General features: G+C 38.1%; 1 pseudogene; it reads right to left on the bottom strand.

The window, feature by feature from the left end:
* Positions 1-465: 465 nt before the first annotated feature.
* Positions 466-584, bottom strand: LOC120587940 (uncharacterized; annotated as a pseudogene).
* Positions 585-18857: the final 18273 nt, after the last annotated feature.

Genomic DNA, 18857 nt, shown 5'->3' on the forward strand with positions numbered 1-18857 from the left:
TTGAGGACTCTCCGTACTGTTTTCCATAGCAGCTCCAGCGATTTACAATCCTACTAACAATGTACAAGGGTTCCCTTATCTCCACATCCTTGCCACTAGTTATTTGTTAATTTTCTGAACCAAAACAATAATTTTGAAAAAAATTAAATAGACCAAGCTTGGTACCATATTCATTTATTCAGTTGTTGAAAATCTGTGGAACCACCACCATGTCCTTAGTAACATGTACTGTAGGAAGAACAAAAAAGAAACATAAGAGGTGATTCCTGCTTTCAAGAAATAAAAGATTTCACTAAAAAGACTAATTAATTTTTTAAAAACTATATACAAAGGTTTTAGTTCCTTGAGAACTGGAATTATATATTTTATTTTATTATTTTTTTTTTTTAGGCAAGGCAACCCTTGGTTGGCCTCACAGATTGCAAGGACCTTGTCAGCTTACAATCCCTTGTTTTTTATTTTTCACGCCTACAACACCTGATCTTCTTAGGTGGTCTCCCATCCAAGTACTAACCAGGCCCAACCCTGCTTAGCTTCCGAAATCAGACGAGATCGGGCTTGCTCAGGGTAGCATGGCCATAGACTGGAATTATATTTTTTAACCATTACATTCTCCTTAACATCTAGCTGCAATGGCCTAGTAGACTGTCAATACATATTGAATTAATATAAATAAACTCAAATAGGCTTTTAAATATGCTGGAAGCTAAGCAGCATCAGGCCTGGTTAGTACTTAGATGGGAGATTACCCAGGAAGACCAGTTGCTGTAGGCGTTTAAAAAATTAATTAATTAATTAATTAATTAATTAATATAGCAGATGCCAATTATTTTCCATATTTTTCTGTATCTTATAAAAGAAAATGAGATGTAATAACACACATGGCATTAGGAACACCTTATTCCCTTTTTTAATAAAGTGTAATTTTTAAACAATAAATGCTATTCTTCTTATATGGCTGCTTTTGAGAGTGGATATGACACAACCGGAAAGGCAAGTTAACTGATGCAGGTTGCTGGAGTGCTCAGAATTTCACAATATTCTATCCAATATCTCGACCCTGCTCGGCTTGGGAGCCGACCATTCCCACTGCATTGCTCTTATTTTCCTAAATACAGCAATGGGTTTTCCTTTTGTGTAGATATCTGGTTTCTCCATTAGGAAGGACATGCAGCTCATAAAAGGTGATCAAAATATTACCTCGAATAAAACAGTTTTAGATGAAAAAAGAAAGCATCAATAACTTTTCCTTTTCGCCTGCCCTCAAAAGTATCAGAAAGAAAGACAGTTACTCTAACAGGACAAAGGAAAAATGCTCCATTTGATAATGCAAGGTTTACTGTCTGATGCCACAAAAGATAATAATTATATCCTACCCCGTTGATTTCCTTTGAGATAGACTGAAACCAGAGCTACACAGCTCAGCTCTGGAAAATTCTGTATGGGAAGTGGATCAGCTGGGATCAAAAGTGAGGCTGAGATGTTTTACTAAAAGTTAAGTATTCTTCTGTTTAATTTCCTCCAGGATTTATGAAGTCAGAGCCACCATAAAGTTTTATTTCCCAGGACATTCTCTGAAACACTCTAGGCACCAGGGCTAAGAGAATTGCCTCTAGGTTTTGTTTGTCACAGCTTCAACTTGAACTCTCTTCTTTTGCTGTGGTTCAGTGCCAGTGCCTTTGCTCTATGTCACAATGACCCAGAGTTAGAGATTGATAGCCTGAATTTCACTGAGACAACACAAACACTTTCCCAAGGAAATTTGTATATTTATTAACAAAAAGAAATGAATACCTTCTTTGAAGCATGTCTCAGAAGCCTCTGAATGCTTTCTATAAGACACAGACAATAGGAGAAAATCCAAGAAGCAAATAGGAGACAAGTAGATAGGATCAACTCAGAACAGCTAAAATGAGACTGAGAACAACACGGTGCTTTGATTGATAAGGTGATTTAAAAATTAAAAGAGGGGAGTCTATCTGTGAGCTGAATGCCAGTTACCAGAGATTGATGGATGGCATGAGTCTTCTTTTCTTTGTGGCATCTTTCAGATAAAGATGTGCTTTCTTTTAGAAAGTATCTTTATAAGACAACTGCTTGAGTAGAAGGAGGGTGTGTGTGTGTGTGTGTGTGTGTGTGTGTGTGTGTGCGCGCGCGCGCGCACGTGTGCGTGCTCTGCAGCATTTTAAAGCAGGACTCTATACCTAGAATTCAAGGCTGCTCCATAGCTATGCAAACGGTCTATACTTTTCATAGCTTGTGCATAGATATGAGCTTTCATTTTCAATTGTGTCTATTCACCATGTGGTAGCCAGTGTGATTAAGGAAAAAGTGATTGTGTGAACCTCCAAATCCATCTGTCATGTCACTGGCATTGAAGAGCCTCACTGAAAAATTAGCCTCCTCCTTCTCCCAACTTGTGTTTTCCCATCCTCAAGACAATACGGGAAGCTCTTAGCTGGGAGAGAAGGGAACAAAGGGGCAAGGAATTCAATAAAAAAGAGATCCAAGGCAAAATGAAATATTGTTTCCCTGTCTGTATTGCTTGCTTTCTCTCCAACCCGCCAGAGCATTAACCACTTGTCTGCTGCACTATGAAGCAGGATTATTTCTAGGATTTGCTTGCAGAAGACTAAAGTCTCTAAAGCAGCCGGGATGTCTAGAGTGATGAGTATCTGGAATCCAAGAGGCTAAACGGGACATAAAATTGACAGCCAAATGTGAAAAAAGACTCATATTTTCTATTTCTTTGGAATTTTTGTAGTACACTTGTTTGTTTAACTGCCTTTACAGGCTCAAAGACATTGAATTTTTATATTCTCTGTACATATTTGAAGACTTCCTAAAATTGCATACAACATTTTATTTACCTGTGCATGTGTGCACTTTTCTGGGGAGAGGATTCATAGCAATCTTCAGATTCTTTTCCCACAACATTAAAATTCACTGAAATAGGGTATTTGCCCTTCTGTTTATTTTCTTACAGTGGGTACATTTTTCATCATTGGGGATTAGGAGTTGGAAGACAAATTCTAATTTGAATTACTATGAAATACTTGGACCAAGAACAGACTGCAAAAAAAAGAAAGAAACACAAGTAAACAGATGCTAAATTAGAAGAAAGAGGATGAAATGAAGTATATTAGATTTATAAGAACTTTTTTTCTCATTTCACAATTGCAATTCAGACTCAGTCAAAATATATAAAACACACAGTGTATTGAGTTTGGGGGTTTTTTAAAGCTATTTTTAAAGAAATTTTCTTTTTTAATTTCTTCCTGTTTTAGTTGTTAAGAGGAAATGATGTTGAGTATTTGGACTAATGAACTCATGTAAGATTTCCTCAGTTGATATTAGATTTAAAGAAAGTTAATTAAAATGGGAAAATTGCAGAGTAGCAATCTTGTTTCAGGTTAGGGGCTTTTAAGGGAAATAATTATTAACATAGCTTGCCATGAGCAGGCTAACTTACAGTCAATTAAATTTTTAATCTGTGTACAACCATCTTAACCTGAATATTTTCTAAAAGTTAAAAGAAAGATGGGGTTCATGGGTATGTTTTTAAATGGATTATTTTAGCTACAATAAATATAAAAGCTGTTTTAAACAAGAGAGATACCCCAATATTGGGATGAAAGTGGAGAAGATCTTTCATCAAGAACTGAACTTTAACACTGACTACTCAATCATCCAAGTATGTAAAGTAACTTTAAGGAGACCCAAAATGTCTCTTTATGATCAAAACACGCAACAAAGTAGACACAGACACTTCCTCAAACTGATAAACGGCATCCGTCTATCAACCTTGTGGTCGATAAGAAAGACTGCGAACTTTCTCCCTACATACAAAACGGTAATGTCCAATCTTGCCTCTGTTACTGAACATCATACCAGAGGTTCTGGCCAGGGCAATTAGTCAGAAAAAAGAAATAAAAAGCGACCAGATGTAAAAGAAAGATGTAAAGATATTTCTATTTACATATAATTGCGTATGTGGAAAATCCTAAGTAATATGCACACACCCACACACGCACAACCTACTTGAGTTAATAAATGAGTTTACCAAAGTTGCAGTACCCAAGATCTATATAGAAAAGTTAATTGTAATTCTATACAATAGCAATGAACATACCAAAAATGAAATTAAGAAAACTACTCCATTTACAGTAACATCAAAAAGAATAAAATACTTAGGAATAAATTTAACAAAAGTAATGCAAGGCTTATACTCCAAAAACTACGAAACATTGTTGAAAGATCATGATGATACAATGGAGCAGACCTGGAGTCAACCCACAGCCGGCAGCTGAGCCCAGCAGACTTGCGGCTGAAGCAGAGCCTCCTAGTCTAGCTAGAGCAATCTGCTTGCAGGCTAGTATGAGTGAGAGAATAATGCTTTTTGTTGTAAGCCATCAGGGTTTCGAAGTTGTTTGTTATACAGCATTACTGTGGCTATAACTCACTAGTATATCATGTAAACAGTGAACAAGGCAAAGCAACTTAAACAAAAGTAGACAGTGTCCGTCCAGGCGATATTCAAAGGAAATGGAGTCTTGTTAGAGACCTCATTTGGTGAGTTTCCCGGACTCTGAAAAGAGAAGACGTAGCGGTGGAATGCGGCAGTGGCAGCAGGCGCCCCAGCAGCAGCCTGCAGCTTGAAGACAGGCCTTGGATATTTGATTGGGTATTATACTAGAGGGGAGAAATGACAAATATCAAAAATGACAAATTTCATTTTTAACACTTCTCAATTTTAACCGAGGTCTGTGTTGCAGCCAAGGCTTTAATCTGAATTCTCATAAATAGGAGGGAAATCAAGAAAAGAAGGTTTGATTACAAGCCGAGGGCGTTCTATTAGTTATGATTGTAACGTGCTGAGGAGCAAACACAGGGATTCTATATGGCTCTCATATACTCTGAATTTTATGTTGCATAATTTTCACTTGTAGAAGTCCAGGAGTCGAGAACAGAGTTTCAGAAATGAAACTACAATTAACCGAAGTTGTTAGTAAATGTACAATCAAGGGCTCATGCATTTCTTTATGTCAACAATTCCAAAGCAAATTGCTATTAGGTCTTACCGACAGTCATCCACTTGTCCTCTTTCATATCCTGGGTTTAGCTACTATAATAATATATTCCAGTCTCCCAATCATAACAGTAGCTACTGTTTATTAAATGCTTACTACCATGTACCAAGAACTCTGCTAGGCACTTTTCAAATGTTATATCTAATTTTCACAATAACATTGAAAGACAAGTATCATTATCCTCATTTTCGTTGCAAGGTAACGTTGACTCAGAAAGATTGAGTAACTTCACCAATAATATCACGCAGCTAGTAAGAGGAGGAGCTGAAATTTGAACCCAGGTCTAACAATAATATTATCCTGTTTAATGGTGAGAAAACACTGCTTTAAACTGGAGGTTTAGCTGTTGAAATAAAAATGTTCTTTCCATGGAGATTTAGCTACTGGCATAGAAAAAGACCTTGTAATAGGGTAGTCTTAGTTATCTTTATCTATCTATCTATCTATCTATCTATCTATCTATCTATCTATCTATCATCTATCGATAGAAATCTATCAAAAAGTTACCAGAAAGGGACAGTTTGATCTAGACTTTATATAATTTCCTTTGTATAAACATTTAATTCATTTTCACTGCAGTTAATTCCTGTGTCCTTATAACATGTTGGTAATGGACCTTTGGCTCAGCCTTGAATGGACTTGCTTGTGAGGAAGTGTGATCAAAATAAGAATTTTACTCTTTACCCATATTTCTGAAAACTACAGTATGAGATAGGAATACAAAATCTCCAACGGCTCCTAAAAATTCTCTATCTCCCGGGAGCCTCATATTTTCACTCAGCTCCAGAAAATTCCTTCTCTCCTTCTCCCCGACTTCCTCGTCCTTCTCTTCTTCCCTCCCATCCCTCTCCTTTTTAGCCTGTTAATTGGGCCTGGGCTCTGCTACCCCCTGCACAACCCCCTTCTGCCCCCCACATCCCGCCCACATTTCCACACTGCTCCCTGGGCCAAGGCTGATACTTAACCTACCCAGCCTCAAAGTGAATTTAGTGCCTCTTTGGAACAGCATTTTGGGCAAGCACCTTCTCTGAAGCTTTGGTCCCTTCTAACCTTTTCCTCTCCTCTCACTCACTTCTTCTTCACTATGTTCCAAAAAACAAAATTGACCCAGAACTCTCTTCAGAAAGGTAGCTGAAATCAGTGTGTCAGAAGACTGCATTCCTTCCTAAAACCTCTGGAGATTAATTTATTTCCTTGCTTATCTATGTTAAGGACAAAACTCAGCAACAGAGACTCAGAAATGAGGACGAAATTCCCCATTTTCTTGCTGGCTGTCAACTGAGGGTCATTCCCAGCTTCTAGAGGCCATCCACATTCCTTGGCTCATGGCCTCTGTCCTCCAACTTCAAAGGCGACAACTGGTAGTTTGAGTCCCTCTCAGGCTTTGAATCCTTCCTTCTTCTTAAACCTCATCTCTCCATCTAACTCATCCATGAAAGTTTCTCTACTTTTAGGGACTCCTGTGATTAGTTTGGGCCCACCAGATAACCCAGGATACTACCTCCATCTCCAAGTCTGTACACTTAATCACATCTGCAAATTCCCATCTATCATATTTGGTAACATATTCACAGGTACCTGGGATTGGGGTGTGGACATCTTTAGGGGCCACTATCACACCTTATGTATATAGTAAGTTTCATTGTTATTTTACTGTGAAAAGGCTGAGGTCACAAGGCATTGCATGGAACTGGAAATCCCACTATAACACAGGCTAAACCAAGTGTCGGACTAACCTAGATCATATACTCTTGACCTAGGCTATACCCTCAGGCCACATATAATCCTTACAGAAAAATAAAATAATCACCTTTGAAAGTCATATGATAACTACATTTTTTGACCTGTCCCCTAAATGTCTTTGTTAAGCTGCATATATTTAGAATGTTTTCGACTGTAGTATAAGAAAAGATATGAATTAGAATGTGTTCTTTAAAAATCAACTTACAAATAAGTATCCGTGCTCAAACGAAGAGAAAGCTTACTTGATATTTTTATTAGGCCACCTTTCTGTATGACTTGGTCATTTTTTGCTCAAAGTTCTCCCCACAATAGTTTTTTAAGAAAATCACATTTTCCTATAACATCCTCTCTAAATGTTCTGGTTGTCTGGGTTGAGATCATTCAAAAATCCCCAGTCACCATCACACCAAAACATCACATTTTTTCTTTATCCCCTCTGTTGAAGATGATGGAGACAAGATGTCTTAAAACATGCAGCTAAATGGAAGGCTTGTCAAGAGGAAGTGGGGTAAGGAACACTCACGTTTATTACTTTTCAAAGGAGCTACTGCCGCTGATTTTTGCATCAATTCTCTCTAGGAAAATTAGAAGCCCAGATTATACCAGGTAATTGCAACATGCAGAAATTAAGCAGAATGTGCACACAGAGGCTGTGAGAAGCTACTATTATTAAATTTTTAGTGATGAGTGAATCAAAAGGAAAAACATAAAGCAAACTGGGGCACCAAAGCTGAGTGAGATACCACACATCAAAAGCTAGTACGAAGGAATGAGAGGGGTTACCTAAGGATGAGACAAGAGGCTTTAGACTTTGTGGAGCAAACTTTATCAAAATAAATGGTGTCTCATAAGGCTTGGAAGCAAATAGAATGGAATGCAGTATTGTGGTGATTCACGCAAGAACACTTTGTGCTGTGTTGTGCATTTTTTCCCCACCTGCCAGAACTTTCTATTTACATTTTCTCTTTTTCTTCAGCACAGAGCAGGGGAGTCATGATGGGCAGTTGATAAGAAATGTGGGGTCAAATTTACATAGTCTTTCAGTGACTGTCATGCCTTCTGAAGCTTATGGAGTATAATTAAGAGAGTCTCTAATTTGAATAAAAATCTGTTCTTTCGGTTTTGTGTCATATACAATATCACTACAAGCTCATCTACATAGCCTATTATAATGCACACATTTATACAACTATAGCCTTCACCTAATCAGTCCTCTATGAGCTAATCAGCTCAAATACTGTCACAAGTGGCATAATGCATGCAATTATCCCTAATTCAACTTCCAAACATGGAGGTGAAAGATCACATTTAACCAAACAGGCTTATCAAGGATTCATGAATTGATAATCGTGATTAATGGGAAATCACAGTGCAAAACTTGTTTTAATTTACCTGTTCATGTAACTTGTGTTCCGGAGGAATATGAACTTTCATCCAGAGCAAACAAAGAATGTCTAGACTATCAAATGAATTTGAACCCTAGGGTAAGAAACACGTAGTCACTATTTTAAGGATAATCTTAAGTGACAGAAATCGGGGTGGCTAAATCAGGATTAAAGCTTTGAAAATATCCCAACCTTGACTCACTGAAAAAGAAATAATTACTAAGAAATGGTAACTCTAGTTATCACCAATAAATGTTTGAAGGGGAGATTTGTTTTGAATGGGATAAATTGAACTGCTTGTCTCTGTAGGTCCTCAGATTTCTATAGAAATGTGTTATTTTTGAAAAGTGGTCTTTGAAGATAACTGCATTAGGGTTTGTGTTCCCCTAAATATTGACATGAGATTGCAAATACTGGCCTATAATTCATTCACTTATTAAAATAACTTTATTGAGCAAATAGTATGTGGAAGAACCTATGCTAAATATTGGTGATGAAAAAATGATAAAAGAAGCCTCATCCTGGAGGAGCTTGCAGTCCAGTGGAGAAGATAATACAAAGAAAGTAAAATAATTGATATAACAGGGTGAAACATGGAGAAAAATACTGTTGGATGTCTTATTGTGTTACTATTTTACTATAATAAGTTCACCAGAGAAGAATAAAATATATACTAGCACAATGCCGGTATTATGTCTCTTAAGAATTTGGATTTCCCTTCTGGACCTATCCATTTCTCATTCCACTGGGGAAGCAAACATCTTTCACATTCTGGGCACAAATGAAAGGTATCAAACAGATTATGCCAGTGGTGGAAGAGTTGGGGCTTGTGTGTTCTCAGTTCATGTGGGGACCTGGTTCAACTCTAGGAGTCAATGGTCTCAAAACTGGAGGGAGATTGGTAATTTGGAGTTTCTCGAGAGAGCCAGAGGTGTACCCTATTTATACACCCAGGAGGAGTGATAACCCAGATGTTGAGATGGCTATGGCATTCTTATGGAAACTGGAAAAATGAGAGCTGTGGCTAGGGTCTCTGTCACTAATTCTGTAGTTCATGGGAGGACTCTGTGAGCCTGCCTTTCTCACCTCACACGGCAGCAGTGCATATAGACAGCAGAGGTCCCACGCTGGGGAGGGCAACAGTGATGATGTCGACCCCATTCCCTGGGAACGGCTCCAGCACAGAGATCCTATGCATTCCTGTGCATGTTTGGAAAGTCCACAAACATGACTGAGATTGAATTTCTTGCCTTGGGAATCTATTTTGGGGGAGTAAATTCATACCAGGTATTGCAAATTAGATGCCTAAAAGTACCACCGGTACTACAAAGGAAACTAGTGATGAGTTGGGCCTGATTTGACTCAGATAAATTAGAAACTACCTGCCTTTCAAAGAGAGTGACTGTTATCCAACTCCCAACTTGTTATGGCCATGTGGGAATGCTGGTAGAGCGTAGAGAGATCTTTGAGTGTTTTAATTTGCTCTCAAGATAAGCCGAATTATTATGTAAAACCTTTTAAATTGTAAATGTTGGCAACTAATTCAAATTTTAAAATATCGTGAAGACCAAACCAAATTCATCTGGCATATTTGATCCATAAACTGGTAATTTATAACTTCTGGGCTACAGGGAGGATATAAATAAATAAGTAGGTAAGTAGGTAGATAGATAGATGGATAGATAGATAGATAGATAGATAGATAGATAGATAGATAGATAAATAGATAGATAGATAGATGATAGATAGATAGATGATACAGAGATAGATAGATAGATAGATAGATAGATAGATAAAACTATGGAAAGTTGTGGGAAGTGGGCCAATAAATGAGATTCTGAGATGGAATTAGGGGAATGGATGGGGGTCCTGATAACATGTGAGAGATATCAGAGACAATTAAAAAAGTGAGGCACCAGAATTCTTAAGTTTGTTTGTTCATTTCTCATTCAATCGATGTTTATTGAGTACTTCCCACATGTCAAGCACTATGCTAAAAGTTGGTACAGATATGAGGGAAAAAATGGTCCCTACATTCAAAAAAACTTACAGCTTAATGGTTAGACACCTGAAGATCAAAAATATTTGCCAAGAAAAGTTCAGAGGGTAGAGCAGAGTATTCAAGGCAGGGGGAATAGCATACAGGTGAGCATGAACAAGATGTCTCTGCAAGGCCCAAGAATGTCTGTGTGCCTGTACAACAGAGTTTAAGGGGGAAGTGGTAAGAGGAGGCTAGGCAGGCTGGCAGAGGCCAGAGCCTGGACGGCCCCAAGCATCGGCCCTGTAGAAAAGTTTGTACTAATCCTAGAGGCAATGCAAAATTAATGAAGGATTTTAAGCAACAGTCCCATGATCAGTTTTGAATATTTGAAGATCACTCAAGGTTAGAGTAGGGATATAGAAGACCCAAAATGAAGCAGTGCTATATAATTCAGGTAAGAAAGAAAAACCAGATAAAGCAGAAAGAAGTGAATTGAGAGAAGTAAATGGATTCAAGAAACATTTAGGAGGCGGAAGGAAGATAAAAGGCAATTGATAAGTAGAGAATGAAGGAGATGGAGGATGTGAAGGTAACCTCTCCAGGTTTCTGGTTTGGGCACTGGGTGAGTGATGGTGCCATTTGCTCAGATAGTAAACTCTGGTCCAAAAACAAGCAGATTTAAGGGAAACCTGATTTGTTCTGCTTTGACATGTTAAACTTTTGGCATCAGAGAGATATCCAAGTAGAGATGTCTAACAGGCAATTGGGTATAGGAGCTATAAACTTAAGAAGGGTTTGTACTAGAGATGTAGCTTTGGGGGCCATCGGCATATAGCTGGTATCTAAAATGGGCAGAGAAGTAGAGAAGATATTGTCCAAAGAGTGTACAGAGGAAAGAGATCAGATAGCCAAAAGAAAATCCTTTGGGACTACTGATATTTAAAGAATGATTAGAAAGGGAAAGATCGTAAAGACATGTTAGAAGAAACAGTCAGAGAGGTAAAAGAAGAATCAAATGATTGGAGCTAGAAGGCAGGAGAAGAGAATTTTTTTAAAAAAAGAGAGCAGAACAGCAACTGAAAAATATGGGAATTTAAGCAAGAGAAGTTTCAGTGGCCTGGAAGCCCAAACATAAGGTAAAGAAATGGAAACAGCAAATATAGACAATTCCTTAAAAAGTTTGTTCGTGAACAAGAAGAGTGAGGTTGCTTAGGCCTTGACTGAAAGGTGGCGTGGAATTAAGGAAAGGTGTGTGTGTGTGTGTGTGTGTGCGCGCGCGCGTGCACGCACGTGTGTGTGTGTGTGCCCGTGCATGAGCGTGCGTATAGTAAGAGACTTGAACTATCTAGGTGTGGACAGGAGAAGGAAGTAGTAGAAAAAGACATATTAAAAATACGAGTAAAAGGAAAACGATGGGTAAAGGAAACCCCTAGGAAGAGGCAGAGAAGGGATCCAAAGCATACTAGAAGAAGAAAGGGCATTTCTCCAGTACGAGCGATGCCAATGGGTTTGTAGAGCTGGAGGCAGAGTCAGGAGAATTTCATTTTCACATTTCTCTTCCTACGAAATGAGAAGCAAGATTGTCAGCTGAGAATGAGCAAAGGAGATGGGGAGCTGAAGACTGGAGGAGACTGGGCAAGGTTTGACATAGTTCTTGTGGAGAACGAGGACGAGAAATCAAATTTCTGGTTGCCATTAGGAGACTTGTTGAGATTGGTACCCATAAATGTGCGGTGACACGGTTTTCTTTGGCAGTGGTCAGTAGCCCAGATTACTGGCTACAGCATCAGGAGTAGGGCAGCTGGGTTCCTCCAGTGTTGGGGCATTGCCAGGGGAATACGGCAGAAGGAGACAGGGTCTGGGGGTTTGAAATCTTAGAGGAAGAGTGATTTAAATGTTGGATTCTGGAATCTAAGAGGTCTCTACTACTAATAATATTATAATTTTAAAATTATTTATTATTATTATTATTAAAATTTATACAACACTCCCTATGTGCCAGGCAGTGTTCTAAATACTTCACATAAATAACTCAGAACAACCATATGAGCCCAGTATCAGTATTTTCCCCATTTTACAGGTGAAGAAACTAAAGCAAAGAAAAGTTAATTAGCTTGTTTGAATTCACACAGCTAGTGTGAATTTGAAGAGTCAAGATTTAAACTCAGGAAGAATAGTTCTAGAGCCCATGTTTGTAACCACATGGCATCTGTCTCCATCCTTTGTCTCTTGGCACCTCTTTCTCTGTCATCCATGGAGAGACATTATTTTCGACTCAAAGGGAGAAACAAACGAGCCAGACTTACTACATTTTGATATGTACACATGCAGACATAACCTGGAAATAAAAAGCAGAGCTGCGAAGTTTTCAACTCCATTTATCTTTATTCTAAAATACCTAGATCAGACATAAGACTTAGGGCTCCATCCCGGAAGGGCTGGGAAGCGTACTTACAGCTGCACCGCACTGTTACTGCCATCACCAACTCCACACATATACATGGGTGATGTTGGTGGGTAGCATACATCAATCCCATGAGGCTCCCCTATGGTGACAAAGGATAGCTGTCCCCCCATTTCTCACTCTGTTCTCTGACATCCTCCATCCTGGTGGAGATTTACCTCTTTGCATCCAGTCGCTGTGAAAGTTTTTTTCTGAACTCAGTTTTTAATAGATAGAAAGAGTTATAGATAACAAAGTCATGAAGTGGAAAGGAAAGAAGAGAGTATAGTGGCCAAAATGCTTTGCCTACTTAAAATTTTGTCTTCCAGCTGATGGTGACCATAGGGTTTATTTATATTTACAGAACAGTCAGATTAAACTATGCAGGCTCTAGGACTTAATCTGGACTGTGATTCACTCCTAAATTGGAAGAGTTTTCAGAACAGATTTCAGTGTCTTTAAGATGATAGAATTTTGCTTTTTTTTTTTACAACAACAGATATTGCACATAATATAGCATTTTTCATAACGTGTGGTTTCTCTGAGATATTTTAAAGGACTCCAGCTGTATAGAAATATCTCATTACAGATAAAAACAAAGCAAGTTTCTCCTGCTTTGTTTGATCTAACAATGGAGGACTCATCACACACTGGTGCCTGGCTGCTTACAATAGACTATGTAAGCTGGGCATTTTGTTACCATTCTTTAAGCATTTCCCTCCTCCTAGCATTTGTCCAGGTGCTCAGGTTTCTTTCCAAAGTCGCAAAGTACAATATGAGTTGAATATCTGGTTCATAAAAGTCCTTTTGAAGGCAAAGCATAATGCCTCTCCAGTCAAAGAAAGATATAGAAGAAATCTATACTGGAGGATTCCAACCAGACAGGGCTCGAGGGTTCATCTTGTTCATTACGAACTGGAAAATTGTTGCCTTTCCTGGATACTTAGCTGCCTGGTATTGCATTCAGGAATTATTCACAAACCAAGCATTCACTCAGAGAAAGAACTAACATCCTCATTCTCTAAGCATGCAGTCCCAAGAGGTGTAACAAGTATTTCATGCAAACAGTACGGCTAAGTGTCCATGAAGTTGCTATTGACACAATAACCATCTAAAAGGTGAAAGGGCTTAATGGCAAAGATATAAAGCTCAGAAGGCAAGAGGGAAATGCTGAAGTTACTTAAATAGAATGATAAAAAAAAAAAATCTGTATTTGATAAATCTTGCATGACCTGTTGAACTTGAGGCTAAGATAAAATAAAGGTTTCTGCTGTTTACTTCACAGTACATGTAGGAGCCATGGATTTTGCTTGGCCATCCATGTGTCAGCCAGCATTGAAGCCCTCTGGAGATAGGAATCTTGCCTATATTGATCAGTACTGGCTCTCTTTTGCCTGGTATACAGCCTTGCACCAATTGGGCCCTAAATAATTTTTGAATGCTTGAAAGATCAAACTACCTAACCTAACCATTCAGTAAACTATCTATGAGATGACTGTCAAAATCACATATTTGAAATATGTTACCACTGAGATTTGACTTCCAAATGGATTCTTTTCCTCAGCTTTGTCTATGTTTTAATAGACATACCCAATTTACCTCAGAGGTCTTTTGTTTCAACGGGAAAGAAACAAAAAGATCTTTTCCCTTAGGTAAGGTCTCCACAAGATATATTGTCTCTAGAATTATTTAGTAAATCTCTAGCCTGTTCAGTTCAAATCCTGGACACCCAATTTAACCAGAAAAGAAAAACTATTGTCTCAATAATTAAAAAGACCAAAAAAAAAACAAAAAACAAAAAAACTATTGCCCAATAAACCTCCAAGTTGTGTGACAAACAGGTATCGAACAAGCACAGAGCCTGAGAGAAATCCAATTGCATCCACCTCCAGAACAAGCTAGTCTCCGGAGAGGACAATTATCAAGTGACCAGAGCTTACACCTTTGTTATTTAGTGCAATCAAGTACAAAGGCACCTCTAAGACACCCTGACGCTTCCCCAGTGGCTCACCCATAGCCTTCGACTCTGCCCTCTGAAATTGTCAGAGGCACTAACATTTACAGATGTCTCTTACTCTGCTTTAGCAACTTCACAGACACCACAAGCACAGATTGCTGGTTTCTTTCTTTCTCTCCACCTCCCTTTCCTTTCCTCCCTCCTTTCCTTCCTCCTTCCTTCCTTCCTTTCTTCCTTTCTGTTTATTTTAGTGGTTCAAGGGCTAAAACAATGCAGGAAGTAGAGGACATACAAGAAAAAAAAAAGACAACTTGAGAAGAGTTTAATGAAGTGGCTTGTAACAAGACTAGCAAAAGCGCAAGGAACAGTACAGCACTCAGGACCCAGGTCGGCATCTGTGAGACTCACCACCTCTAGGCTCGAAGGGGCAGAGGAGGAAGGAATTAGGGAGACAAGGCAGGCAGGGTGAAGAGTACCTCCAGACAGGAGCTTAGGCCTCCCATCAGGTTTCAGGGACCCCACAAGAAGGGAGCCAGAAGAATAAATATCTGCTTCCTTTAGTCTACTTCCAGTACTTCCCATTGACTTAACCCAGCCTGAAGCCAGAGGGCAAAGGAACCTGTTATTCACATGTTCCGTACAGGTCAGAGGCACAGAGAATGAATGTGGAAAGGTATACAGAAGGCATATACCATAGCACTACGTCCCAGACCCCCACATGTAATTTCTAGTTTAAGGACATAATTAAGATGTCCTTGATCCCGGTTTTCCCTCCCTCAATTAGATTTCAAAGAATCTTTATTCTTCTGTTTGCTGACTATATGGACTATTTTATTTTAATCTCATAGACTTTGATTGCTTAGTTTCCAAAATTTATGATTATTTCCAAAGTCACAAACCAAAGTAATCATTTAGAAAACCAGTCTGGTATTTAATATCAGATAGAGAGTGAGAGGTATTCAAATATTCACTATTAGAATTTTAAATATCTAGAGTTTACTTTAAGACACACACACACACACGCACGCACACACACACGCACACACTTTCACACTTTTCCTGGAGCCTATACTAAAAGAATAAAAACTAAAATTCCACAGTCAGAAACCAGACTAAAATATTAGTTCTCCTAAAGTTAACCACATAATCAACTCTGTACTAAAATTCCTCCAGAGTGGCTTATATTCTTTATGTAACAGAGGGTCGAATATGGAATGATACATGGAATTCAAACTTGTAAACCATAAAGAACATTTTACTTGCAAATTTTTTACACTGGCCACCTCTCTTCCCTGATCCAGTATCATAATATGAGCAGAGATTCTGCCCCATCCACCACATCTCATCCTCATACGACCATAATAAAATTCCACCCAGTTTGGGTTTTCTATGAGAACCATCAGCTTATGACATCTAGCCAGAGAATCATAAGGACTGATTTTAAACACAAAATTACTTCAAGTCACACAAGGGTCATTTTTCAAGCATGCATTAGTTTAGATGAGTGGATTTTCAATCAAAACTCCATGTCCCTCAGGCTGGCTATTTTGGATACCATATTTTCCAAGTGGAAAAGTAATCATGGTAGATCAAACCACCTGGCCAGTCACAGTTCTCCAGCACTCCACATCCAAAGCAACCCTCTGCCATGATTGAAGGCAGATGCCAGTGGATGCCTCAGGGCAAGTGAACATAAATACATGGAGGCACTTGAAGAGCAGACATTTGACATTATCTCTTAATTAGTTCCACATATCTATACTCGAACCAGAGTTTCTTGAAAGTAATTTAAGAACTATCTAGTCCTCAATAATACCAAGAAAGATGAGCTGCAGGCTCTTTAACACAGCTCTATATATTTATCCTGCTGCAGACTCCAGTTAGTTAGAGTTACAACTACTTTTGACAGCTCTGTGTTTGGTCACGAACACCTTTATGATAATGATTCTAAACGTCTCCTATGATCATGTTTTGTTGTCGTTGAATCATACATGTTGTGTTAAATATTCCTTGACATCTACTCTCGTTCTATAAGATATATAGCAGACTTTGGTCAAAAGCAATACAAGTCTGACCTGCTAGTACACTGGCTTAATTTTCAAGACATCTTTTTTTTCTGTCTTCATTTGACCCTTTTAATAAGTAATCAGATTATAAGCATTTTTAGGTTCTACCATGTGCAGCATGATATGGGAAAACAGAAATGAACCTCGGGAAGAGTGCCTGATAGGTACCACTTGGTCCAGAGAAGCAACCAGCATTGGAGACCCCCACATGGAGTAAAATAAATACCCAACCTCACTCCCCTCCCTCCCTCCATTTGGTTTGAATTCCATCTTCTCCATTTATCAGTCATATGATATTGGGCAAAATTATTAGCCTTTCTTAACCTTGAAATTTTTTTTTGAAAATTTGGCATGGTAATAAAAACCTGTTCCACTGAGTTGCTGTCATTAACTCAGTGGTTGCTGTGATTACATGAAAATGTAAATCCCTTGGGATGTCACCTACAATACTTATTAAATAAACAATAGTTCCCATCCCTCTTCCCTCCATCCCTCCCTTCATTGATGATTCAAGGGCAGCACTTACAAACAAGCTGTGAATCACAGAATTTTCTCCTTCAAAAGGATCATAGAGTCAATGGAACAGAATAGAAAGCCCAGAAATAAATCCACACCTATTCACTCACTTAATCTATGATAAAGGAGGTAAGAATATACAATGGGGTAAAGACAGTCTCTTCAATAAATGATGTTGGGAAAATTGGACAGATATATGTAAAAAAATAAAAAGAAACTCGACCATCTTCTTACACTGCATTCAAGAATAAACTCAAAATGGATTAAAGACTTAAATGTAAGACCTGAAATCACAAAACTTTTAGAAGAAAACATAGGCAGTAAACTCTCTGATATTACTAACAGGAATTTCTTTTCAGATATATCTCCTTGGGCAAGGGAAACAAAAGAAAAAATAAACAAATGGGACTACATCAAACTAAAAAGTTTTTGTACAGCAAAGGAAACCATCAACGAAACAAAAAGACAACCGACTGGGAGAAGATATTTGCTAATGATACATCTGATAAGGGGTTAATATCCAAAATTTATAAAGAACTTATATAACTCAACAGCAAAAAACAAACAATCCAACTAAAAAAATGAGCAGAAGACCTGAACAGATACTTCTCCAAAGAAGGAAATACAGATGGCTAACAGACATGAGAAAAGATGCTCAAGGTCGCTAATCATCTGAGAAATGCAAATTAAAACCACAATGAGATATCACCTCACATCTGTCAGAATGGCGAGGATGTGGAGAAAAGGGAATCCTCATATATTGTTGGTGGGATTGCAAATTGGTACAGCTGCTATGGAAAACAGTATGGAAGTTTCTTAAAACATTAAAAATGGATATACCTTTTGACCCAGTAATTGCATTTCTGAGTATTTATCCAAAAAAAAACAAAAAAAAACAAAAACAAAAACAATAATTTGTAAAGATCTGTGAACTCCAATATTCATGGCAGCACAATTTACAATAGCCAAGATATGGAAGCAACCTAAATGCCCATCAACAGACGATTGGATAAAGAAATTATGATTCATATATACAATGGAATATTACTCAGCCATTATGAAAAAATGAAATCTTACCATTTGCAATGACATGGATGGACCTAGAGGTTATTATGCTGGGTGAAATAAGTCAGACAGAGAAAGATAAATACCATATGACTTCACTTATATGAGGAATCTGAGGAACAAAAAGAACAAACTAATCAAAAACAGACTCACAAAAATAGTGGACAATTTAGGGACAGACAGAGGGGAGGGGGTTGGAGGCTGGGAGAATGGGGTGAAGGATTAAGGAAGTACAAATTAGTAGTTGATAGTTGGGCACTAGTATGGCACAGGGAATGCAGTTAGCATTAACATGATGGCTAAGTGGAGGGCCCGGGGAGGAAGGGTGCAATTGGGGGAATCGTTTTAGGAACAATATAGATGTCTAACCAATGTGCTGTATACTTGAAACTAATTTAAATAAATAAATTTATTTTTTTAGAAGGGTCATAGAGGTCATCTCTCCTCCCTTCCAAACAGGAACACTCTCTCTATTATACCATTTTTGCTTCTAGTATGCAGAACTCATTTTTACAATAAGGTCATTCATTCTACTCTTTCATAACTTTAATTTTTAAAAAGTCATTTCTCATTTTGAACAGAAATGTATCTTCAGAAAACTTTTATCCATT

This window comes from Pteropus medius, unplaced genomic scaffold (assembly GCF_902729225.1).
Source record: "Pteropus medius unplaced genomic scaffold, Ma_sr-lr_union100, whole genome shotgun sequence".
NCBI lineage: Eukaryota > Metazoa > Chordata > Mammalia > Chiroptera > Pteropodidae > Pteropus > Pteropus medius.